Source organism: Podarcis bocagei (assembly GCF_964188305.1).
Source record: "Podarcis bocagei genome assembly, chromosome: 17".
Lineage (NCBI taxonomy): Eukaryota > Metazoa > Chordata > Lepidosauria > Squamata > Lacertidae > Podarcis > Podarcis bocagei.
Genome location: NC_138143.1, coordinates 41,428,231 through 41,454,692, shown reverse-complemented (window position 1 = coordinate 41,454,692; position 26,462 = coordinate 41,428,231). Strand labels below are relative to the sequence as shown.

Genomic DNA, 26,462 nt, shown 5'->3' with positions numbered 1-26,462 from the left:
TGACTCTCAAGACAGACGTATGCCAACAATGATCCCAGAATAGTGTTACGTTATGTAAAGGACTTGACTAATACAACTGATCTTGAAATTGTTGTGAGCCTACTTCTGACTGCTAAAATACCGTACCTTTCTGTGTATAACACGCCCCCATGTATATTTTGGGGGACTAAAAATTAAGAAAGCGGAAGATTGCACAGAGTTGTTGAGCTTTTTTAAGGGGGATTGCCAAAATTCACTCAGCTGCGTGGCCAACGCTGACACTCATGCACTCCTAACATAGAATCATAGAGTTGGAATAGACCACAAGGGCCATCGAGTCCAACCCCCTGCCAAGCAGGAAACAACATCTGTCCCCTCGCCGGCAAAAGCAGCCTATTGCCCGCCCAATTGCCGCAGCAACACCAAATCAACACCACCCCTGGCCACATACACCAATAACACGCTGCAGACCATCTCGGGCTTGCAGTATCAACCAATCCCATGTCATCCCTAGGCCCTACCCATGTATAAGACGACCCACGATTTTAAATTTAATTTTCCATTAAAAAACATAAGTCTTGTACACGGAAAAGTACGGTACGTATAACAGCAAACTGTATGTGAAGAGCTTCCCTCTTGGTATCTGAATGGGACAGGAGAATATGGAACATGGCCATTTTATCCAGATTAACTTGCTATAAAATAATGCTTGGTAGACAGCAGACAAACACGTTTATTGAAATATTCGTTTTATTCACAATATTTTGGAAGCCCGTATCATGTAGATGTTGCTGACTTTGAAAATATGTATAATTGGATGTTGAGTATTATGAAAGCAATCGTCCCCAAATGAAATCCACAGAACGCAGCATATCTGCCCTAGTGACTCCTAAAGCAAGGGAGCTGGCCTGAAGCTACTCTCTGGTGACCGACAACATGCAGAGACTCTTCCCTCTCAGAGACTCTTACTGTTCATATTTGTCATGGAATTCCACTCAGTATTGATCCAGAGCAGTTTCCAATGTATAGTTAGCAGAGCAAAAACTTAAATACATTGCAGGATCCCCAATAAATAGACCAGAGGCAATCATATTTAATCCAGCAGAGCTTTTACGGCTACTGAAGGCAAGTGAGCATTATGGTCACAAATGCAATATATTCAGGATTGGAACCATCCATAAGAAATCTAGTTGCAGCAGACTTAAACTTACAATTGTTTAGTCGTTTAGTTGTGTCCAACTCTTTGTGACCCCATGGACCAGAGCACGCCAGGCCCTCCTGTCTTCCACTGCCTCCCGCAGTTTGGTCAAACTCATGCTGGTAGCTTCGAGAACACTGTCCCACCATCTTGTCCTCTGTCGTCCCCTTCTCCTTGTGCCCTCCATCTTTCCCAACATCAGGGTCTTTTCCAGGGAGTCTTCTCTTCTCATGAGGTGGCCAAAGTCTTGGAGCCTCAGCTTCACGATCTGTCCTTCCAGTGAGCACTCAGGGCTGATTTCCTTCAGAATGGAGAGGTTTGATCTTCTTGCAGTCCATGGGACTCTCAAGAGTCTCCTCCAACACCATAATTCAAAAGCATCAATTCTTCGGCGATCAGCCTTCTTTATGGTCCAGCTCTCACAATATTTACAATAACTTATAGTAAGTCTAAAACCTTAACACTAAGCGTACTATATACATAACACCACACCAGAAGGAAGAGAGATAGAAAGAGAAAATGAAACCCAGGCTCTTTCTGGCCTTACAGTCAGCATGACCTTGACTGAAGAGGTAGCAGAACCAGTTTAAGTCAGCTGTACCTAGCTTCTCTGAAGGAATAACATTATGAACCTTCTGCTTGCTTCTTTCACACAGAGAAGCTTCCAGAACCCTCTTGAATTAAGTACAATAGGAAAGATATCTAGACGTCAGATCAATACTTTCTGCACTAAGAAATGAAAACTGACAATATTATGTACCAGAGGTGGGGAATCTCAGGCCTAAGTGGCAAAAGGAGCTCTCCATGCCTCTCCAACTGGCCTTCAAGACTTTCCTGCCCTGCCTTCCTGGTTTGCCCCACAACCCTTGAATATTTTTTTCCTGTCTGGAATATGTTCTTGAACTCTTAAGAGTGCACCTTGCTTCCCTGCATGGAGGACAGAGACGGGTGGGTGTGCATTCAAAAAGTAGACCACTGTGCAATGTCAAAATGCACATTCATTGCACTGCCCACTTTCCCCCCTGGCTCTGGCTCCATTCTGGCAAATGGCCCCCAGAACGTTGTTCAGAAGGAATGTGGCCCTCGGACCAAAATATATTTCATCACCCATTATATATTGTGTGGTGTGTATCTTTTCCTGTAAGCAGTTGCTGTCATCATCTGTGCAACATGCCTGTCGAATTATAAAAGTCATCCTTAGCTTTGGATAAGAAAGAAACTTTGTATTTGTTTAGTGCTTTTAGCCACTCCAGCTGCTTTGCATATATTGTTTTATAATAATCTGTATGGTAGGTCAGTTATTCTGCCCACATTGTAGATAGGGCATGTGCAAGATCACCTAGTGATCTTGTGGCGGCAGTGAAATATAATTTCTTGATTTGTAGCTCACAGAACAATCCTTTACACGCACAGAAATACTAAGAAGAGATTATTGAAGCACTTTCATGATGCAGTAAGATAAAAGAAACTAATCTAAATAATAAAAAAGGAAATGCAGAGTCCCCTTGTCTCACACAGAAAGTATAGGGTCCTCCCAGCTCTCACTTGGCAGCTTTCCTTTCTTCTCTCATGCTGGGAGGTCTTCCTTTTTAGGTTCCTTTCATCAACCATCCACTACCTTCATGTATGTGTAATCCTTGGACTCCAAAAGCAGCCCAGAGCAGAAGAAAAAGAGAGAAGAGAGAAGAGAGAAGAGGAGGGAAGGAAGGAAGGAAGGAAGGAAGGAAGGAAGGAAGGAAGGAAGGAAGGAAGGAAGGAAGGAAGGACTTCTGATTTTCCATCTGTCAGCTACATAAAATGTTTTGTTTTTAATATTCACTCTAGAATGACATCCAACTGATCTACTTTCTGTTAGGCACTTTTCCCAATCTTCCAACCCAAATGTCTTGAATCAATTCCTTTTCACACAGAAAGTCCAGGGGGTATTCTGTAATTATTGTTATTAATAAATGTCAGTGACGTTGCTGTTTTTCTAATGAGACATATCTGTTAGAATTCCTGCTCCGTGATTGCAGTCATGGGATTTTTGTTTGTCACATGATGACGCATGTTTTGACTCCACAAAGTGGGAAGTGACGGAGACAGGATGTTTGTGCTACTGTGTTCCATGAAGTGGGACTATTGTCCTTTTTTCTTTCTCTCTTTGCTCTCTGATGCTAGAGAGAGAGGGAGCCATGTTGCAGTGCTCCGTGTGTGTTTATATGTAAATAAAGTAGATTATCCCAAATGCTGAGTTGCTGAGGTCTGTTACACAAGCTGCAAAGACTCTGCGGATCCCTAAGTGTGCCGGTGTCTGTTGGCATCGGTCGCTGTGATGTTTGGGCAGAAGAAAGCTTTTGAAGCTCCCGAACGATCAACCAGGAGGGAGGGAACATGCCAGTCAGGCATGTGTCTCTGCCAGGGTCCTACTCGAGTATAGGACGAGCTCCTGACAATATCAACTTTGTCTTCAATAATATAAGCAACTCTGATTTCTCTTCAGATCGTATAAATCTCTCCCCCCCCCCTTACTCATGACACAATCCTATGCAGTCCACTCAGAAGTCCCACTGGCTTCAACACAACTTACTCCCTCGTATGGTTGTGTGAGATTGCAACTTCGGGCCCATTGCACCACACTGCCATTTCTCCTACCAGCAACAATGAGCCCCTTCCATTTTCCCACAGTTCTCAATAGAGTGCAACTTTCATTTAAGGAGATACAAAGTATCTATGATAATTATTTTGGTTGTGTGAGAACTGGAGGTCAACTATTTCAATGGCTTTCCCCCTGTCTCCTCATTCTTCATGGTGGTTACTGCAAATGTGTATCACTCACAAACTCAGCAGATGATGACTTCTTAATTTCAGTTGCATTTGCTGAGGGCTTGAGGGAGAAATGACCTACGACCTTATTACAGTGAGGTCTGGTGAGGAGGGAAACTGTAATTGTAGCGTAATAAAGCACATCCGGACCCTGTTTAAATGGCAGAATTTGCATTTAAATGGGAGATACAAAATGAAAACATGTAAATACTTGATAGGTGCAATTTTTGATTTACAGCTTGTCTAGCCAAGGTGAAACTGTTTCCGGTCCAGAGCAACTCGTGAAAAACAACAACTAACTATCCATTTTGAACGATCAAACTCTGAAGAGCTTTCTTTTTTCAGATGTTAGGACACTCAATTCAATTGGTACATTATTTGGAGTGCTACAAAAAAACAAAACCCAAACCCATTTCTGATACAAAAATAAATAATGGATATGGGTTATGTTGTCTCTGACTATTAATCAGATTCTCTCTCTGGGAGTTGAACTATGGCTTAATTTTACGGCACAGCCACTGCGAAGCTATATGATGTATTTTAGGCAGAAACCATTTCAATTGACCTTTGGACTTTTCAAAATAGAGGTAAGTCTTTAAAATCTCTTTTTTTAAAAATGTATTTTTTATTAAAGATTTCTTGGTTTACAAAAGTATGTGCAGCGTCTCTTTTTTCAAGTTACATTTTCTACAGATCAGTTTCGTTTGTTGAGACATTGGTGTTACATTAGGAAGAAAGGGGGGAAAGAGGTGGAGGGGGGAATAGTGAGTGGGGATGGGTGGCAATGTTCCTATTTTACTTAATGTACCGTATTTTTCGCCCTATAGGACGCACTTTTTCCCCTCCAAAAATGAAGGGGAAATGTGTGTGCATCCTATGGGGCGAATGCAGGCTTTCGCTGAAGCCTGGAGAGCGAGGGGGGTCAGTGCGCACAGACCCCTCTCGCTCTCCAGGCTTCAGGAGAGCCCCAGCGCCAGCCCCACAAGGTCGGGGGACAGAGGGAGGCGGAACGCTGTCCAAACGCTGTCCCCAGAGCAGCTGGGAGGCGGAGCGCGTCTCCCCACTGTCCCCGGACCTGATCTGAAGGCGGGCGGCGGGGAGAAGAGCGCTTCTCCCCGCTGCCTGCCCCGCAAGCGCCTGGGGGGAAAATAAAAAAAAATTCCTTTATTTCCCCCCCAAAAAAACTTGATGCGTCCTATGGGCCGGTGCGTCCTATGGGGCGAAAAATACGGTATGTGTGGGGTTTTGTGTCAGCATCGCTTGTGCAGGTTCTCTTTACTATTCGCTTGTGTTCCTTTGGTAATGAGAGAGGTTGGGATTGGCCTAGGGTGTGGTTGTTCATTTGTGATTGGCTGTGGTGAACTTTGTTTTCATGTGTGAGTGAGGTGTGTGTGTTTTTGAGTCATGCTGGCCATATTGATTCATATACTATTGGTGGATTCTTGTCTTTGTCTTGTTGGGCTGCATATGTGATAAAGGGTAACCATACCGGGGTGAAGGCGTCTTCTTCTATTTGTCCCCATGTCAGTTTCAGTTTGTTGGTTAGTTTTTCTAATAACACTATTTCCCACATTATTTGATAGCATTGATACATGCTTACTCCTGACAGGTCTCTCCAGTGCCTGGCTATGATGTTTCTGGCTGCTGAGAGTAGGTGGGTTATGAGCTCTTTATGATGTGAGTGGGCATTATTATCTTGCATGGTGTTTAGTAGGGCCAGTTCTGGGGTGACTTCTAATACTTCCTATTTACAGTGGTGCCTCGCAAGACGAAAAAAATCCGTTTCGCGAGTCTCTTCATCTAGCGGTTTTTTCGTCTTGCGAAGCAACCCTATTAGCGGCTTAGCGGATTAGCGGTTTAGCGGCTATTAAAGGCTTAGCGGCTTAGCGGCTAAAAGGCTATTAGCGGCTTAGAAAAAGGGGGGAGCGAAAAAAATCGCAAGACTCACAAGACGTTTTCGTCTTGCAAAGCAAGCCCATAGGGGAATTCGTCTTGTGAAGCGCATCGAAAAACGGAAAACCCTTTCGTCTAGCGGGTTTTTCGTCTTGCGAGGCATTCGTCTTGCGGGGCACCACTGTATTTTGCATATTTCTTGTATGATTGTTGTCCAGAATAGCGTTCCGCCTCCCCGCTGTGCCCCGAGCTTGTGGGGCTGGAGCTGGGGCTCTCCTGAAGCCTGGAGAGCGAGAGGGGTCGGTGCGCACCGACCCCTCTCGCTCTCCAGGCTTCAGCGAAAGCCTGCATTCGCCCCATAGGACGCACACACATTTCCCCTTCATTTTTGGAGGGGGGGAAGTGCGACCTATAGGGCGAAAAATACGGTATATCATTGTTTGCCAGCATAGCCCTTACAGAAAACCACTGCACCACGAAAGGTCTCTTCTGGTGCTTAAGCAATAGCCCTACCTGAACACCCCATGAAAAAACTACCCATGCTGGCAGCAGATCCACACCATCATTTAAAAGGGTATTTAAAGCACATGGTTTCCCCCAAAGAATTCTGGGATTTCCCAGGACCCTTAGCAAACTACCGTTCCCATGATTCTTTGGGAGGAGGATCAAGTGCTTTAAATGGATGGTTTGCATCAAGTCAGGGTATGTACTTTATCCTTGCATTGGCTGGGGCTCTCTTACTCTGAACACACACTCCGAACTTGCACTCTCCAACATGTTGTTGAGGTGCATCGTGGGATGTAAACATTTGGGCACAGGAGCCTCTAGAGTGAGTGAATGCTGCCAATTGCATGGAAATGATTGGGCATGGAAGCAGCCGCAGCGACAATGAATCAGACGTATAACTATTCAGTTCATCGGGGAGTTAGTAGGGAATTAAGAAACGACAATTATCACATTAAATTGCAACATTTATCCTTAACCCTAATGTTCTGATATCAGGGTGTTTCCATCTCAGCAGCATTCAGTTTTTCATTATCAAACTGTCAAGGAGTAGGAAACTGTCTTGTAGGCTGTTACATTTTACGGAAAACTAATGCAAGCTTTTGAAGTAAAAGAGTATTTTTTTCTCTTTTACCTCTTTTTTGATAAGACATCTGAATAGATATTTCCTCAGCTTTTCTTCTCTGCTAGAAAATTATGGTGGTGATTAATTTTGTTGGTGAAATTATATCTGTTCCCACAGCAACCAGCTGGGATGTCGCAAACTATAATTATAACTATATGGAAAAAACCAGTGGTGAGATCCTTGTGCAAAATTTCCTATTAATGGAAGAGAAAAGAAAGTCCATTTCTCATTAAATATCTGTTCTAAGCTGAATGCCTTATTAATTATTACCTTTAGTGGCTGAAGACTTCAGATCTGGTTGTCATACCTTTCATAGAGCATGTTAAAACACATGTACAGAAACTGTATCTTAGACATTTCTTCAACTATGGGACAATCCCTGAACCCATCCTAGAATAAAGGACCTCATGCTTTTGCTTGGGGTGGAGAATGTTGCCTGTTTGTGCTTGACCCTTCCTTGGAAGTGTTAGTAGTGCCTCTTATTTGCTATTTCGATGCATCACAATTCTTTGTTTGCAATTTTTTATTCTTCTGTAGTGTTAGGTGTGTGCCGGCGTGGTTGCTCGAGAGCAAACAGGCAAGACCCCCCACTGGTCTTTTCAAGGCTTTATTATCAGTGCAAAAACATTCACAGTGCAGAACGACTCAATTCCATGTCTTGCTCAGTCACTAGCAGAATCTGGGAGTGGGCAGTCCTTAAACTTTCCCCAGCAGAGCAGTCTTTTGATCCCCATCCTACGCCTTCCTGTTGGGATACTGCCAGGGAGACAAAGTCCATCATGACTCCACGTCGTCTCCGGACGTCCATCGATCTCCCGTAGACACGCAGTATCAGCAATTAGCGACACGAGCTTCAGAAATAGCTTGCCACATTCCAGAGCTGATGCACTTTCTATCAGCAGATAATGCACAGCGAAAGATGCACGCAGGAGAGTATTATTTACAAGTTTATTCAGCGTTGGTCAGAACAAAGAAAAACATGACTGCCTGCTTCAGTGTCTCAGACACAGAGAAATGAAAGCAATAGAAAACATAAACTTCCTGTGAACAGGAAATACGCAGACTCTGTGACTCACAAAGCCTGCTCCCTTTTAAGGTGGAACGGAAATATCCTAACACTCCCCTCTCTGTGCGTGAACCGACTGCACAGAGAGGGCGTGGGCAAAGGGGGACCTGCCCCCCCCCGCTTTGCTCAGGCTCGGTGTTATGGGTCTCCCTTGCATCCTCTGAGCCCTGCATGCCTTCCCCACTGGAGGCGTGGCTTCCTCCCTCCCCGGAAGAAGAGCTGCTTCTCACGATCTTCGGGGGCTCCCTGTAACCCAACTGCCCTTCCGCCTCTCGCCTCTGAGCTGATGGCAGTTCCCTGACATATAGGCTCAAAGTTTTCACAATAGAAATATACAGGAGAGAAGGTATGGAGAACCGACAGGGCCACAGTCTTCCCACAGAGGGACCAAAGCATGTCAGTGGTGTTTTGTTTTTGTTCTTTTTATTATGTGTTTTGTATTTTTATCTTGTATATTTAGGCTGCGAACCGCCCTGAGAGCTTCGGATGAAGGGCAGTATACAAATTTAATAAGATTAAAAACCTCGTTAAAGAGTGGTTGGGTCATTTTTTTCTAACACATTTCCCTCTTTTCAATACAAAAATATTGCCTCCAACAAGCAATATCAGTATTACCTTTTATGGGGCAGATCAATGGTTGGCTGGGACTGTAAACCAATCTGTGACCTTTGGGTGAAGGGCAGTATGTAAATTTAATAAACAACAATGGTGGGTGTTACCAAATCCCAGAAGCAGAAATCAAATTCGCATCCTGGCTCCATTTTGCAGTAAGCTGCTGTCTTAGGCAAGAGTATTGCTTACCTCAGTGCTCTTTCCTTTAATATCTTCCAAAATTTCTCTGATGAAAATGTTGTTTGTTGTTTAGTCGTTTAGTCGTGTCCGACTCTTTGTGACCCCCTGGAACAGAGCATGCCAGGCACTCCTGTCTTCCACTGCCTCCCACAGTTTGGTCAGACTCAAGCTGGTAGCTTCGAGAACACTATCCAACCATCTCGTCCTCTGTCACCCCCTTCTCCTTGTGCCCTCCATCTTTCCCAACATCAGGGTCTTTTCCAGGGAGTCTTCTCTTCTCATGAGGGGGCCAAAGTACTGGAGCCTCAGCTTCAGGATCTGTCCTTCAATCACCATCATCATCATCATCACCATCATCATCATACCCTGCCCACCTGACTGGGCTGCCCTAGCCACTCTGGACAGCTTCCAACATATTTAAAAACCTAATAAAACATTAAACATTTTAAAAAAACCTTCCCTATACAGAGCTGCCTTCAGATGTCTTCTTAAGGTTGTCTAGTTACTTATCTCCTTGGGTCAGGGGTCACATAACTCCATACCCTCCAACATTTCTGTAATGAAAATAGAGACATCCTAAAGAAAAGCAGGACCTTCTGGGATGAAATCAGGAACCGGGGTGACTTCTGTAAATCCAGGACTGTCCTTGGAAAATGGGGACACTTGGACGGTCTGCCATTTTACATATATCCGCCTGAACACTGCACTGTACAATATGTCAGGAAATCTTGCCTCTCAGGAGAAACTGGCCACTCTCCAGGCACCTGGCTTGATCTCCTGTTGACCTCCCTGTCTGCATTCCCGAGTAGGATCCAGGCTAGGTCACGATCGGCGATCCTCCTCAAGCGTGAGAAGAACACACCACTCTTCCCAGCCCCCAGGCAGGGGAAAGAGATAGACAGAAATGTATTTACATGCCTTTATTTCTGTCTTTGCAGCGTTACAGAGAAACACGTCTGCTCTCTTCAAACTCCAACAGCAGAGTCAAACTCCACCTCCTGTACTTCCTGTACAGCTCAAATTACACTCTGAGCTAAATCCGGAGCTCAGCACTGTGAATAGGCTGTCCCTCTGGTTCCCACGGAACAGTCCCAACATTCCCATTATGTTTTGCTTTCATGCTAGCAGCTGCTCGCGGCCGCATTGCTTCTATATCGTAACACAATATTCATTTCCATCACAGAGATGACCACTGCTTGTTGTGCTTGCTAAGAGGGCATGGATGCTGAAGTTGGAAGCCCCTCTTTGCAAGCCAGGAGAAGCGCTTGCATTCTCCCTTTGAGGAGACGTGCGAAACTTCTGCCTGGAAAGCTTCCACGGCTATCAGGGGATGAAGAGACGAAAGCCCAGGTGAAAGGGGACAACCCTCACGTGCATCCATTACGCTGCTCCTGGCTGATTTGTGCTTTCCAGGCATTGTTGCGAAGGAGAATAGTCTGCCAAGGTGCTGAGACTTGGTGCTGTGGTCTTTTGTGGATCAGAGCAAAGGCCCATTAGTTGCTAACAAGGTCCAGTCAAAGCCTCCCAAGCAGGGCATAAAAAAGTGATGGCTTTCTCGTGTTATTTGTTCAGGTAATGAGCTGCTGCAACAGCTTTTCGCAGAGACAAACTCTGTGAGCAGAAAGGCAGAAGGGAGGAGAACAGCCTGGTGGTGAAAGTAGGGCTTTTTCAGGCCCAGCCAAGATGTCTGTCCTCCTGGCAGAAGATGAGAGGACAAGGAGGCTCAGAGGCTGTCTGGTTATCTGGCTGAGAAGCATCTTGCTCATTATCAAGGCCTTGCTTCTATGAGAGGTTCCCAAACTCCCTCTCTGCCCAAGGACCACTTGGAAATTGCCGAGGGTCTTCGCAGACCACTTCATTGCTTTTCTGCTTCGTGGTGGGCAATTGTAATGTGCTGCGCTCGCTAGACACTGAAGTATTTTGAAGAAATTATATGGGATTCAAATTCTAACGCAGTAAAAAAACACCACAAAAGAAGCAATTTAAAATGTCATTCAAAAAATAATATGAATATTGAAGTGAGATGGGTGTGCCTGTTGTGTTGAACAAGTTCTTCGATGTTTGGTGCAGTATCTGTCAGCTCAAGCCTTAGGTCCGATTTGGCATTCATCCACTCTCGCTCACTCGCTTTCTCTTGCTTGAGCTTTCTTAGCTTCTTCCCGCCTTTCTCGCTGCTTCCTTTGTTCCCATATATTGACTTTCCACTAAAGTGCCTTGTACTGTCTATTTCTAAATTTGCATTTATACTCATACACTTTATGCAAAATTTATGTAATTTTATGCAAATATTGTTAAGTTTATGCAAATTATATGCAAATGTCTGTCTGTTTTTGGCCTTTTTGGGAACAAATAATTTTATGCAAAATTTATGTGACTTTTATGTACCATATTTTTCGCTCTACAAGACACTTTTTCCCCTTCAAAAATTAAGGGGAAATGGGTGTGTGTCTTATGGAGCAAATGCAGGTTCCTTGGCTTCAGCGATAGCAACATGAAGCCTCCGAAGCACAGAGTGAGAGCTCCCCCCGCGCTCCGGAGGCTTCGCGTTGCTTTCGCTGAAGCCGTCTGAAGCCCCTGGAGAGCAGCGGGAACTCCCGCTCCGCTCCGGAGGCTTCAGGCAGCTATCCGCAAGCCTTCAGAGCGCAGCAGGAGTTCCCGCTGCGCTCCAAAGGCTTGCAGATAGCCGCCTGAAGCCTGGAGAGCGAGAGGGGTGGGTGCACACCGATCCCTCTTGCTCTCCAGGCTTCACCTCGCTGGAGAGGCGCTGCACAGTTTTCCCTCTCTGCGCAGCGCCCCTTCAGCAAAGTGGGAGGAGAAATGGAAGGGGCTCCGTTTCTCCTGCCGCTTCGCTGAAGGGGCGCTGAGCAGAGAGGAGGAGATTTTTATTTTCCTGTTCTCCCCCTCCTATGGTCCGGTGCATCCTATAAAGTGAAAAATAAGGTAGATGTTTGTCTGTTTTTCGCCTCTTTTGGGAACAAATAATTTTATGCAAAATTTTTGTTAATTTTATGTAAATGTTTGTCTGTTTTTTGGGGAACGAATAACTGGCCACCCTATACACTGTCCCAGAAAAGGAGTAATTAACCTACCCAGACAGATAAGCACCCATTTCCTTTAACTCCCTCCTACCCTCTCAACCACACCACACCCTCATTTCTGCAGCATAGGCAAAAAACAACTTCCAAAATATAATTCTATTTAGGCATTATTACAGCCAATTACATCAAAAGGATGTGTTAAGATGCCCTCTTATTGCTCATCCGTGTTTCTTTTCCAGCCTCTGTGCAAATACTTTACCTCAGCACCTATATTTTGCTAGCTACATTTCTTTTGTACAGTGATAGCGAAGTATTCTGCTTTCCAAAATACATGGTCCCATTAATACTTAAAATGGTGTTTACATTTGTAAGAATGCTGAATAATTAAAAATGCACATCTAGCCAACTTAGCAGCAATAACTTCAAATGTAACTTTTATGAGGTACGCTTCCATTATTTATTTCAAGCGCAGCAATAATTATCAACAATAAAATTTAGTAACAAATGTCAAGAAGCTGCTAGAAATCATCTTGTGGCTAGGCAAATACTATACTGCGACTTCTGGTATATTGCATATGGGCAAAAGCTACACAAGACCCAGTTGCAGCTGGAAACAAAAAACATTGGGACTCACCTAAGTATAGTTTGTCATTTTTATTTGCATTCATATGATTGTTTTTTTCATGCAAGCCTGTCTGTTTCCAATCCTATAGTCCTTGAGATGGGCAATAGGCTTCTGTGAATTTCCTTCTCCATGGATGGAAAGGGTGATCCATGGTGGAGCCAGAAGCAGCGACGGAGTGCGTCTTCATGGCACCCAGGATAGGCCTGCTGGCTGGGCAGAGCATGCCAACCCAGCCCTCACTGCCAATGCGACGCCAGTCCTGATCCACTTTGAGCCTTGGATCTAAGGGCGCATGGCTGTTTATTTCTCTTCACACCGCCCTGCCAGTGCCCCCCAGAGGATTGTGCCCACTGCCATTGCCCCAGCAGCCCCTGCCCCAACAAGCTACACCCCTGGCCAGAAGTCCACCTACAGAGGGATCCTTGTTGCAACCACAGAAAGACCCACAGCAGGCCCTCCTGTGCAGTTGGTGCTCTGAAGGTGGAAAATGCAAAAAGGAGGCATTATGGGGGAACTGGATACAAAACGTTTTTGCTCATCTGGGCACAAACACCAGGCCAGGGGCTGAGGAGAGTGGCACACCAGCCCTGGATCTGGAATACTGATTCCTCTTCACGCTGGGAAAACAACTGACGAGAAAAAGCAGAGATCCTGCTTGTGCCCCTTCCACCCTTTAGCTGTGGGGATTTTTCTCTTGCCTTCAGTTCTCTTATGCCAGGTATGTCCAAAGTCCATTTCAGGGGCCTAATCCAGCCCTCAGGTTGATTCAATCCGGTCCCCGTGGCAGTATATAAAGGTAAAGGGACCCCTGACCATTAGGTCCAGTCGTGACCGACTCTGGGGTTGCGGCGCTCATCTCGCTTTACTGGCCAAGGGAGCCGGCGTACAGCTTCTGGGTCATGTGGCCAGCATGATGAAGCCACTTCTGGCGAACCAGAGCAGCGCACGGAAACACCGTTTACCTTCCCGCCAGAGCGGTACCTATTCATCTACTTGCACTTTGACGTGCTTTCGAACTGCTAGGTTGGCAGGAGCTGGGACTGAGCAACGGGAGCTCACCCCGTCGCGGGGATTCATAGAATCATAGAGTTGGAAGAGACCACAAGGGCCATCGAGTCCAACCCCCTGCCAAGCAGGAAACACCATCAGAGCACTCCTGACATATGGTTGTCAAGCCTCTGCTTAAAGACCTCCAAAGGAGGAGACTCCACCACACTCCTTGGCAGCAAATTCCACTGTCAAACAGCTCTTACTGGCAGGAAGTTCTTCCTAATGTTTAGGTGGAATCTTCTTTCTTGTAGTTTGGATCCATTGCTCCGTGTCCGCTTCTCTGGAGCAGCAGAAAACAACCTTTCTCCCTCCTCTATGTGACATCCTTTTATATATTTGAACATGGCTATCATATCACCCCTTAACCTCCTCTTCTCCAGGCTAAACATGCCCAGCTCCCTTAGCCGTTCCTCATAAGGCATCGTTTCCAGGCCTTTGACCATTTTGGTTGCCCTCCTCTGGACACGTTCCAGTTTGTCAGTGTCCTTCTTGAATTGTGGTGCCCAGAACTGGACACAGTACTCTAGGTGAGGTCTGACCAGAGCAGAATACAGTGGCACTATTACTTCCCTTGATCTAGATGCTATACTCCTATTGATGCAGCCCAGAATTGCATTGGCTTTTTTAGCTGCCGCGTCACACTGTTGGCTCATGACAAGTTTGTGGTCAACCAAGACTCCTAGATCCTTTTCACATGTACTGCTCTCAAGCCAGGTGTCCCCCATCTTGTATTTGTGCCTCTCATTCTTTTGGCCCAAGTGCAAAAAAACTGCCAACCTTCTGATCAGCAAGTCCTAGGCTCTGTGGTTTAACCCACAGCGCCACCCGCGTCCCTACAGGTCTAGTGTACGACCCTTCAAATAGCATTTGTGAAGTGATGTCTGCCATTAAAAGCAGCATCAGCATGCAATGTGTCTGTGCCAGCATTCTAGGGAGGAAGCAATGTGCAGAATTATTCATTTAACCGCTGTTGGAAAATTAATTTTCTTGAATGATTCAGTTAGGCAGATCTTTCTCTGAGTAGCCCTGCCGAGTAAGGGGAGTTGAGAGGGGAAGGGCTTTTTCTTCTAGAGGTTTCTATGGAATACTGTCCTCCCGAGCTCTCCTGTGACGTCCTTTGGAAGCCTTTTAAATTTCGCAGGCCTTTTAATCTGTTCCAGCTTTAAACATGCCTGGGATGTTGTGTGGGCAATCTGTCTTACTGCAGGCATTGTATTTTCTTTATTCCTATTGTGAGCCACTGGAAGGAGCTGGTGAGAAGATTGCATCAACAACCCAAGATGCACAGAGTGTGGGAAACTAGTTCCCATTTAGCAGAATTTTGCAGAATTTTGCAGAAGTCAGCTTGACACTCCTATAAAAACTATGCAAGTCATACTCTTTTAAAGTTTATAGAACAAATAACTTAGTGTACTTGCAGTTGTCGATTAATAATAATAATAATAATAATAATAATAATAATAATAATAATAATAATTTGCTTATATATTTATTTATACCCCGCCCATCTGACTGGGTTTCTTCAGACACTCTGGGTGGCTCCCAACAGAATATTAAAAACACGATCAAACATTAAAAACAGGGCTGCCTTCAGATGTCTTCTAAAAGTCAGATAGTTGTTTATTTCCTTGACATCTGATGGGAGGGCGTTCCACAGGGTGGGCGCCACCACCGAGAAGGCCCTCTGCCTGGTTCCCTGTAGCTTCACTTCGCACAGTGAGGGAACCACCAGAAGGCCCTCAACGCTGGACCTGTGTCTGGGCTGAAAGATGGGGGTGGAGATGCTCCTTCAGGTATAAATAAAAAAATTGTCCAGTAGCACCTTAGAGACCAACTAAGTTTGTTCTGGGTACAGTGGTGCCCCGCAAGAAGAATGCCTCGCAAGACGAAAAACTCGCTAGACGAAAGGGTTTTGCGTTTTTTGAGCTGCTTCGCAAGACGAATTTCCCTATGGGCTTGCTTCGCAAGACGAAAACGTCTTGCAAGTTTGTTTCCTTTTTCGTAAAACCGTTAATACCCAGGGTGCATTGCTTGAAGAGGTGCAGTTGCAACTTGACTTCGAGGAGCAACTCATAGCACGCGGTGTGGTAGCCTTTTTTGAGGTTTTTGAAGACTTTGGTGATTTTTGAAGCTTTTCCAAATCTTCTTTTGCAGCCATTTGTAAGTTAAACTTTTAAAACTTTTTTGGGGGGTTTTGGATTTTGGGTTGGGGTGTTTGGAATTCAAGGACTTGGTGTTGGGGAGGGGTTTGCAAGAATCTGGAAGCTTGTGTGTGTTTTTTTCTGCATTTTTATGATTTTTTGTGACCATTGGGCCACTCTGTTTTTTTAAAAAAAAATTCTGGGTTTGAATTTCTGTGTGGTGGGTGGCTGGGGGAACAGTTGAGGAGGGGTTTGCAAGAATCTGGAAGCTTGTGTGGTTTTTTTCTGCATTTTTATGATTTTTTGTGACCATTGGGCCACTCTGCTGTTTTTAAAAAAATCTGGATTTGAATTTCTGTGTGGTGGGTGGCTGGGGGAACAGTTGGGGAGGGGTTTGCAACAGTTGGGGAGGGGCTGGGGGAACAGTTGGGGAGGGGTTTGCAATTTCTGTGTGGTGGGTGGCTGGGGGAATAGTTGAGGTTTTTGAATACTTTGGTGATTTTTGAAGCTTTTCCAAAACTTCTTTTGCAGCCATTCGGTAAGTTAAAACTTTTTTTGGGGGGGGTGGATTTTGGGTTGGGGTGTTTGGAATTCAAGGACTTGGTTCTGAGTTTGAATTTCTGTGTGGTGGGTGGCTGGGTGCTTTTGAATTTTTTGGATGTGAAGCACTGATTTTTTGGGGGGGGGAGGGTTGCGAAGGTAGGAGCTGTGCTGCCATGGGACCCAAGAAGACTGCTGCTGCAGAGGCCGGCAAGGGGAAGAAGGAGAAGGTTACGCTGGAAATGAAGAAGGAGATCATCCGGAAGCACGACGGTGGAATGCGTGTGACAGACCTCGCCAGGGAGTACGGCAGGAACCCATCGACCATCGGGACCATCCTGAAGATGAGGGAAAAGATCCTTTCGACTGATGCAGCCAAGGGAGTCACCAGGATCGTGAAGAACCGCCCAGCTGTTCTGGAGGAGGTTGAGAAGTTGCTGCTCATCTGGATAGAAGAGAAGCAGCGTGCAGGGGACACAGTATTAATTTTTCAACAGTTTAAACACAACACTACAGAAAACCAAAAAAACAATACAACAATACAATACAAAAAACACTACAAAACACTAACACACAAACTAACAAAACAAAACAAAAACCATTTAAAGCACAATCCAATTTCAATATATTATCTTTCATTCACTTATTTCCAAGACCTCCTCACACCTCCCTTTTTGTATTCCACTTCTATTAATTGTTTCAGCAATTCCTTTCCATCTTCCTCTGTTTTCTATCCTATAATTATCTTAACACATTCTAACCTTATTTTTCCCTTTAATACTCTATTAATCTATCTATACTTAATTCCTTATAACATTTCCCCTAAAGCCATATAACTTCATTCCAACATTTTTCTAACATTCATTAATTTTACAGTATTTCTGTAGATAGTCTTTAAACTTTTTCCAGTCTTCTTCCACCGATTCTTCTCCCTGGTCTCGGATTCTGCCAGTCATTTCCACCAGTTCCATATAGTCCATCAACTTCATCTGCCATTCTTCCTGGGTGGGTAAATCTTGTGTCTTCCAATACTTTGCGATGAGTATTCTTGCTGCTGTTGTTGCATACATAAAAAAAGTTCTATCCTTCTTTGGCACCAATTGGCCGACCATGCCCAGGAGAAAGGCCTCTGGTTTCTTCAGAAAAGTATATTTAAATATCTTTTTCATTTCGTTATAAATCATCTCCCAGAATGTCTTAATCCTTGGGCATGTCCACCAAAGGTGAAAGAATGTACCTTCGATTTCTTTACATTTCCAACATTTATTGTCGGGCAAATGGTAAATTTTTGCAAGCTTGACTGGTGTCATGTACCACCTATAAATCATTTTCATTAAATTTTCTCTTAATGCATTACATGCCCTGAATTTCATACCTGTGGTCCATAACTGTTCCCAGTCAGCCATCATTATGTTATGTCCAACATCTTGTGCCCATTTAATCATAGCTGATTTCACCGTTTCATCCTGAGTATTCCATTTCAACAGCAGGTTATACATTCTTGACAAATTCTTAATTTTTGGATCCAACAATTCTGTTTCCAATTTTGATTTTTCCACCTGGAAACCAACTTTTTTGTCCAAATTGTAAGCCTCCATTATTTGGTAATAATGGAGCCAATCTCGCACTTTGTTTTTCAATTTTTCAAAGCTCTGCAATTTTATTCTGTCTCCATCTTGCTCCAAAATTTCCCAATATTTCGGCCATTTGGCCTCCATATTGAGTTTTTTCTGTGCCTTCGCTTCCATTGATGGCAGCCATCTTGGAGTTCTCTTTTCTAACAAATCCTTATATCTTATCCAAACATTAAACGGTGCTTTTCTTACAATATGGTTTTTAAACGCTTTATGTGCTTTTACCTTATCATACCACATATATGCATGCCAGCCAAATGCATTATTAAAACCTTCTAAATCCAACACATCTGTGTTTTCAAGAAGGCTTGCCAAGGGAGGTTATATGATCACTCTCTCACTTCCTTGGAGCAAATTACTCACTTAGGTTCTTGACCTGTTCTTATAATTTTTATTCTTTAAATGTCTATATCACCCTTCATCTGAGAATCACAGGGTGGTTTACAATATAAATACACAAAAATACATAACTTTCACCTGACCACAAAACCCTACAGGGAAGAATAATACAAGCTCACGACTCCTTCTCTGCACTGACAAGAGAGAGACAAGTGATTGAACAGAACGGGAGCTCCTATTATTAAGTGCAGATGGAAGAAGTCAAAACCCCATCAGCTAATTGTAGGCAAGATGAAGTCAAGCAGGCAATATTCTGGGGAGATTTCAGACATATACTATATTTATATTTCTTAATTCATCTGAGCACTCCTCTATCGATTCTTAAAACAATGTGCTCCAACTCTTAATGTCCTTGTCAGCATGTTTGCAATCCTAGATGAAACTGACATAACGATGATCAAGCTATGTTTGGCACAATTTCAGAGACTGGGCGATTTATCAAAAAAAATAAAGGAACTGTCCATTTGCAGATGATGTTAACAATTCTGCTCTTTAAAAAGAGAGAAGAACTGGGCTCATTCTTACCAAGATGTGTTGATCTACTTCAAAATTATTTGGAGGGAGAAACTTCAGAAAGGTATGCACAATTAACATAGCTATTTTAAAAGCCTGTTAACTGGCAGCCAATGCAAAGATTTCAGAGCTGGTGAAAGTGTGTTAAATCACCTTTGATTTTACAAAGAACCTGGCACCTGCTCCTTAGGTCTCTTGCACAGGGCCTTATCAGGCGAGGCAGCTGAGGGAATTGGACTAATCTAATCTTGAAGCAACAGCAGCATGGAAAAGCACTTTGAAGGCCTGACAGGGGCTCAAAAATGGCCACAACCAAGCGGCAACATGTACCTTGCAAAAGGGAAACGTTAGTCACAGAACCTAGATGTTTCTCAAAAGATAAGGACAGAATTAAATTCATTTCCATAGCGGAGCAGAAGCTGTTTAATTGACATCCAGGAGATTAGAGGGCAAAAGTAGTCCAAATTGCATCAAGGTCTTTTGGGGGAGTGTGGGGAGGTGAGCAAGACTATTTTTAAAAAATTATATTTGTTTGTTTATTAAATGTATATTTCACCTTTCCTCCCCAAAGCAGCCCGGGGCAGCAAACAGCAAGCGATGAAGCAATAAATCAAATCATTTCCAATACAGAGACAGCCTTGGAAAAATCTAAACATACTTACAAGGTTTGATGGAAGAGGAAAGTCTTCAGTAGGTGTTGAAAAGACAACAGAGATGGCGGTGGTCCAATATTTAGTGGAAATAGCCTGACGTACCGTACAGTTCCACAATACAAGAAGGGCTTCAACAGGGTCACCTGTTGCATCTACTGGCACCCCCACCCCTTACCTAGGGCATTTAGGAATCTATTTGATTCCTTTAGTCTCCAGGAACAGACCATCTTAATCCATCTGCCATCCCTGCAGGAGAGGATTGGATGTGCAAATCCAAACTTCACCAGGAAGTGACCTGACTAGGACAGTGGGGTGACATTCACCATCCCCCAGTGGACCCCAAAAAGGTGGTGACCTCTGATTTAGGCTGATCCATCCTTCATTAAAATGGGGAGATTCAGTAGCTGGTGTATCAACACCAAAGCTTCCCATGGAACATGCCAATATCTCAACAGAAACCCTACCAAGGCTAGAGGCAGTGCTTAGCTGCTAGATCTTGGGAGATAAAGAGGTCTTGTGGGGGTGAATGACTGGGGGGGGGGGACTTTCCGGTCCTCCTGTAAAACAGCGGATCTATGCAGATCATTGAAGCACTATATAAATGCTAGTGCCAGAAGCCTCCAAGACAAATGGGGAGAATCGGAGTCCTTGATGGGGAATGAGAACACAGGGATAGCAAACGTACTGGAAACCTGGTGCAACAAGGCGAAACAGTAGAAGATTAACGCTGGATAGAAAGGCTATACAGAAAGGGAAAGGAAGAACAAATGTGGGAATGGAGATGCTCTTTATGTCAAGGAGGAGTTAGGATCCAGTAAGACAGAAAACCTAGGAGAAATCAATTCTTCCAATGAAGTACTGTGGCTGAGAACCTGAACGCAAAAAGTAATTTAGTGTGGGAGATATACTATGCTGTTAGTGACATCCATCTGTCTCAAGAGACAATGGAGTGCGCCTCCGGGGGTGAAGTCAAACCGCTGTGTTAGCAGCACCAAAGCGACCTCCCCAGGGTACAAGCCTGGGCAGTGTTTATGGAAGTCCTGGGCTGCCCGAATGACAAGACCCCCTTCTTGGCCTCACTGATGTGGTCCAAAGGAAAACAGAACGATGGCATCAGCTGGGCTGCAGGAGTTGCCAGAAGGAGACATACAAGATGCCATCCAACCATCTTAGGGACTCCAGATTTGTGCAGAGTTCACTCCTTAGCTTTTTCTTCTCCCAGTGATGTCCTACAAGGCAGTGGAGATTCAGAATCAGTGTTTTCCTTCTCCTAGAAGGGCTGCCTTCCCGGGTTGATGAGCCCCATCTGCCCCTCACTTCCCTCTACAGCACATGCAGAGATCACCTTCTTGATTGTTGGTTGGTCAGTATTGGTGCAATCCACTCAATCCGCCAGAGCCTGTCTTTGCGGCATACTACAGCCCATATATTACCGACATGTAGGAAGACAGCAGGGAGGTGGCCAAAAAAAGTGTGTTGTAGCAATAATGGGCAATTTCAGCTACCCTCCCATCAACTGGGCAAGCTTCTGTCCAGACCAAATTTGTTGATACAATAAATGACTGTGCCTTGGTCCAACAAAGAGCTTAATCCTGAGTGGTACCTAGAACCTGGTGCAAGATGTTAAGTGTTGTTACACTGACCGCAAAAAGCAGCCACAGTCCTATGAGTCTCAAGTGGAATGTTGCCCAGGAAGTCCAGCACTCTCACATTTGATTTCAAGAGGGAACTTCTAAAGGACAAAGAGGATTTGTTAAAAGAGAGCGTCGAGGTTAAATCTCTCCAGTGTGCTCAGGCAGTTTCTAAAACCTCAATAATATAAGCCCAGACAGAATGCATTCCACGGATTAGAAAGGGAACCATGACATCCAAGAGGATGTCGGTGTGGTTCAGGTTCACATGCAGAGTCAAAGAAGCTATAAAAGGCAAGAAAGCTTCCTTGAACTTAAAAAGTCTTCTTGCCCAAATGAGGAGAGCACAAATCCTGGCAAAACAATGCAAGCTGAAGATAAGGGATGCAAATCAAGAATTTTGCTGAAGGGGTGGGACAAGTCAAAAAACACAACCCTCCTTAAATACACCTTAAACAGGAAATCAGTCGCAAGGATTGTTTCTAGACTGTTACAGAACAAAGGTGAGGAAGGGTTGTTAAGAGGTAAGGTAAAAGGAAAAGGACCCCTGGACAGTTAAGTCCATCAAAAGCAACTATGGGGTTGCGGCGCTCATCTCGCTTTCAGGGAGCTGGCGTTTGTCCACAGACAGCTTTCCGGGTCATGTGGCCAGCATGACTAAACTGCTTCTGGTGCAATGGAGGACCGTGATGGAAACCAGAGTGCATGAAAATGCCATTTGCCTTCCCACCACAGCAGTACCTATTTATCTACTTGCACTGGCATGCTTTCGAACTGCTAGGTTGGCAAGAGCTGGGACAGAGCAACGGGTGCTCACTCCGTCGCGGGGATTCAAACCACCAACCTTCTGATCGGCAAGCCCAAGAGGCACAGCACCACCCGCGTTGTTAAGAGAGGACAGGTAAAACTACAAAAGAACTAAATGAATTTTCTGCCACTGGTCTTCACAGAGGAACGTTTGGACAAGTAGCAAACCACGACAGAAGAACCTACTTTTTACTGAAGAACCTCCTACAGGTAGGTGATCTGAGACATATGGATATAACAAGAGAGTAAGCTGTAGGGTCAACTGACAAACTAAAAATTAACAAGTCAGTAGATCTGGATTACATCCACGTAGGAGCTCCTAAACAGTTTAAATGTGAAATTGCTGATCTTCCAACATGCAATTTGTCACTATCGGAAAATTGGAAGGGAGCCAACAGGACACCGGAGGGGAAGCTGGTGATGAGAGGCCTGTTAGCTGATCCCCAGTAAATAGGTGTAAGTAGAGAAAATTAGTGGAATTAGTTTATCTTCACACATCAATCCTACTGGAAAACGGAGGGAATGAGTTTCTGGAATTGCCAGCTGGAAGGTCAGAGACAGGAGTGAATGGATAGGGTTATGCATCTGCACACACAATGTGCTAAAGCACTAGAAATGTTGTGGTTGATTTCCCTGTGCAACCACCTGCCCAACTACACACATGTACTGCCACTTTCTCAGCCAAGACCCCTCCTCAGGTGACCCGTGCAGATCCACTGGGGAATAGGAGGTTATTTTCTAACACAATGTGCTAATATCAGGATAAAAATCGGGTCCTTCTAATCTAAACCCTCAGTCAGTGCAGTTCAGCTGAAAACTGGAGAAGGGCCTGTTTTTCATCCCCACTGCGGTTCAATGGACGGGGAGATTTGAACCCATATGCTGCAATTGGGAACAAAATCACCACCACTCCTCAGCTGATGTCAGGGAGCCAACCAGCAATAAATCACACGGAGTATGTGAAGTTAACTCTTTATTAGCAGAAACCAGGGGAGCCAGGCCTAATGAGCACAGCAGCTCTTCCCAGTAGGTCTTGCCCCTATGGGGAAATTGTGGAGGCTGAAGATCCCTGCTTTCCCACAGCTGCCTAATCATCTCCTCCTTCTCTGGTTTCTTCCTAAGCAATCTGAGCCTCCGCTAACCCACCTACCTCTGCTTCTGCCTCTTCATACATGCTTTTCTGGTCCTGGGAGACCAGAGGAGTGGAGCTTGTCGCAGCAGGAGGGGCAGACACTTGTACGTCTTCCCCAGCCAGACTCATCTCTGCCTCTTGTCCCCACCTCTGCTTCTGCCTCTGATTTTGGACTTCTCTAAGCCACAGACTCTTCCTGCTCACTAAGTCCTGTTACCTCTTCAGCTTTCGGCACTTCCTCTTCCCAAGTCTTCTCCTTCTAATCACTCATCATCATCCAGCCATCACTCCATGACAGCTGATCCATTCTAATCAGTATATATACCAAGAAAAAAGCACACCATGAACTCAGGCCAATGCGAGTTTCAATAGTGGGAGTAGTCCCTACTCACAAATAATCAATTTTAACAAAAACTGATCCATTAAAATGTATGTATTCTGACTCGGATTACAAATTCAAATAGAGATTACAAACTCAAACTCATAAAGATATGCATAACACGATAATTCGTTGCAGAATTAGAAATAAGAATCTATGAGTAGAGACAAGTTCATGTTGGTCCATAGTCAGATTCAATATGAAGATCTTAGTTTCAATCATTGAGCAGAAGTCAGAAGTCAATTATGGATAACACAATAATTCGTTACAGACAAGTTCATGTTAGTCCATAATCAGATTCGACGTGATAATCTATCATGTAATATTTGATACTTGCAGCTGATGAAGGTGAATACATCGAAACAGGGCCTTTCCTGGTTTCTGATCCATAATTGACTTCTGACTTCTGCTCAATGATTGAAACGAAGATCTTCATATTGAATCTGACTATGGACCAACATGAACTTGTCTCTACTCATAAATTCTTATTTCTAATTCTGCAACGAATTATCGTGTTATGCATATCTTTATGAGTTTGAGTTTGTAATCTCTATTTGAGTTTGTAATCCTTGTCAGAATACATACTTTTGAATGGATCAGTTTTAGATAAAATTGATTATTTATTTGTGAGTAGGGACTATTCCCACTACTGAAACTTACATTGGCCTGAGTTCTTGCTGTGCTTTTCTTCTTGGTATATTTAATAACAAGAACTCCACTCTAATCAGTGGCATGTTGGATGGGGAGCTCAGTTCCCAGTGACGGGGCAAAAAGACACAATCCCAGCTTGCTAAGGTACCTAAGAAGGGAGGGCATGGCCTGGGGAATCACCTAAGCCTATGGGCCAGAGGTCTGTGTAGGCACAATTGTGGTTTTGTTGTTGTTTAGTCGTTTAGTCGTGTCTGACTCTTTGTGACAAGCACTCCTGTCTTCCACTGCCTCCCACAGTTTAGTCAAACTCATGCTGGTAGCTTCGAGAACACTGTCCAACCATCTCATCCTCTGTCATCCCCTTCTGTTTGTGCCCTCCATCTTTCCCAACATCAGGGTCTTTTCCAGGGAGTCTTCTCTTCTCATGAGGTGGCCAAAGTCTTGGAGCCTCAGCTTCAGGATATGTCCTTACAGTGAGCACTCAGGGCTGATTTCCTTCAGAATGGAGAGGTTGGATCTTCTTGCAGTCCATGGGACTCTCCAGAGTCTCCTCCAGCACCATAATTCAAAAGCATCCATTCTTTGGCGATCAGCCTTCTTTATGGTCCAGCTTCCATACATCACTACTGGGGAAACCATGGCTTTAACTATACGGACCTTTGTAGGCACAATTACTATTCTTTTAATAAAAGACCCACCGTTTTTGTCTTTTACTGTCAAAAGCAATTTTTCAGTTTTTCAAAACAGTTATTGTGGGTCATGTCACAGCAGTGGCATGCATGCTGCAGCAGCAGGAAAGTTGCATGACGGAGTAAGTGTACAGGCATGGTCCCAGGTTTAACCTCTGGAAACGTCACACAGGTGTCAAAGTGCAGAAGGCAAAACACCACTTGTGTGAGAAAAGCCTCCATGCATTCCAATGCAGCCATATTCGGTTTTAGCGAGTAAATTGCAGCAAATGAACTTCCAACATATAACAAGAAAAAGAATGGGGAAAACACAGGACAACATGGTTGGCAGAAACATTTCCTGCATTTTCAAAAAAAAGAGGAAACAACAAAGGGTTGTAATTGCAGGCTAAACAGCTATACTTTCCTGATTCAGCCTGGCTATTCTACTGACCGTAAATTAATCATCCTAGGTTAAGAAATTTGTCCAGTAATTTATAATGAATGGGTGGGAAAACCACAAAGTGAACATAATAGGCAGCTATGTTTTGTGCAGCTCTATTTGACGAAAGTAAACAGTAGCGTTTACTAAGAACCATTAGCAACCCAACCAAAAAGTGCAGTACTACGAACCACCTCTAGATGTCACTTTCTATTCAACAATGCATAAGTCCATTTCAACACAGCTCAAAACAATAAATTAGCATTTGAAACGTAAAGCTAATCGTTGCTGACAACTGATTCAGCTTTCTATTATTATTTGACTTCATTTAAGCCAACATGCTTTTAAACGGTTGCTTCCATCAACTCGTAAAAACAAATTAAACGAAACCTTGAAAAAGCTGCAGTCGAGAAATCTTGAAGCTAGCTGGTTTTCAAAAATCTCTCAAGAAAGATGATTACTTGGAGTAAATCCCACTGAACCTGGTGAGACTTTACTTCTGAATAAACAGTATTATTAATTAAACTTATATCCCATCCTTTCTCCCAAAGGAGCCCAGAGCTGCAATCGGCAATGTAGGGCATGCACTGGGTTGAGATAAGAGCAGCATAAATGAAGAAGCTTCTTTCAAGAATGAGCCAGCAAACTCACATCAAGAAAGCATACAGCAAATGCAATAAAACGTGCATTTATATAGGACACAGTAATTTCCTGGTGAGAGAATAAAAGAATTCCCAGATGTCTAGCACAATTACAGGGCACTTTATTGTGAATACTGAATGTTATTTGATTACTAATCAGTGAATGTTTTATTGGACCAGCAATTTGTCGCTACTCTAACAATGTAAGAAATTCTAGTTCTCTGTGCGTTGTCTGAAGAATATAGCAGTCCACTGGCGCAAACCGTGGATTTATTCTTGCACTATTATACACATCACTGTGCAAGAGGACACGCATGGGGAACAGTACCTTGAAAAATCCCACGCAAGCCCGAGAGGCTATGGTCATTTCATAGCCGTGGTCAAAGTTCAAGAGCTGGAAGCCTTTTAGCTCTCCTGAGCAACACAGGTGTGTTATAACCACAGCGCAAGTCACGGGCCTGAACTTTTCCTTCAGTGAACTTCTCAAGAGCAGTGAAAGCAAAAACCGATTGTAGCAGAGTTTGGTTTTGACAGCGCAGTTTCTTACACCAGGGTGAGGTGTGCTTCAGCATTTTGCAAAGTTCTACTTTGCCAACGCAGGTCGAACCTCAATGTTTCCTTTTCTGTTTCTTAATTTGTAAACGGGCTTTCATGTT

The 26,462-nt window shown here is 44.1% G+C and overlaps 1 long non-coding RNA gene across 1 annotated transcript in view; it reads left to right on the top strand.

Annotated features, from left to right (window-relative positions):
• LOC308577048 overlaps nucleotides 1-26,462 on the top strand; it is a 195,418-nt gene that overhangs the window by 156,080 nt on the left and 12,876 nt on the right. The gene's annotated exons all lie outside the window — the stretch shown is intronic.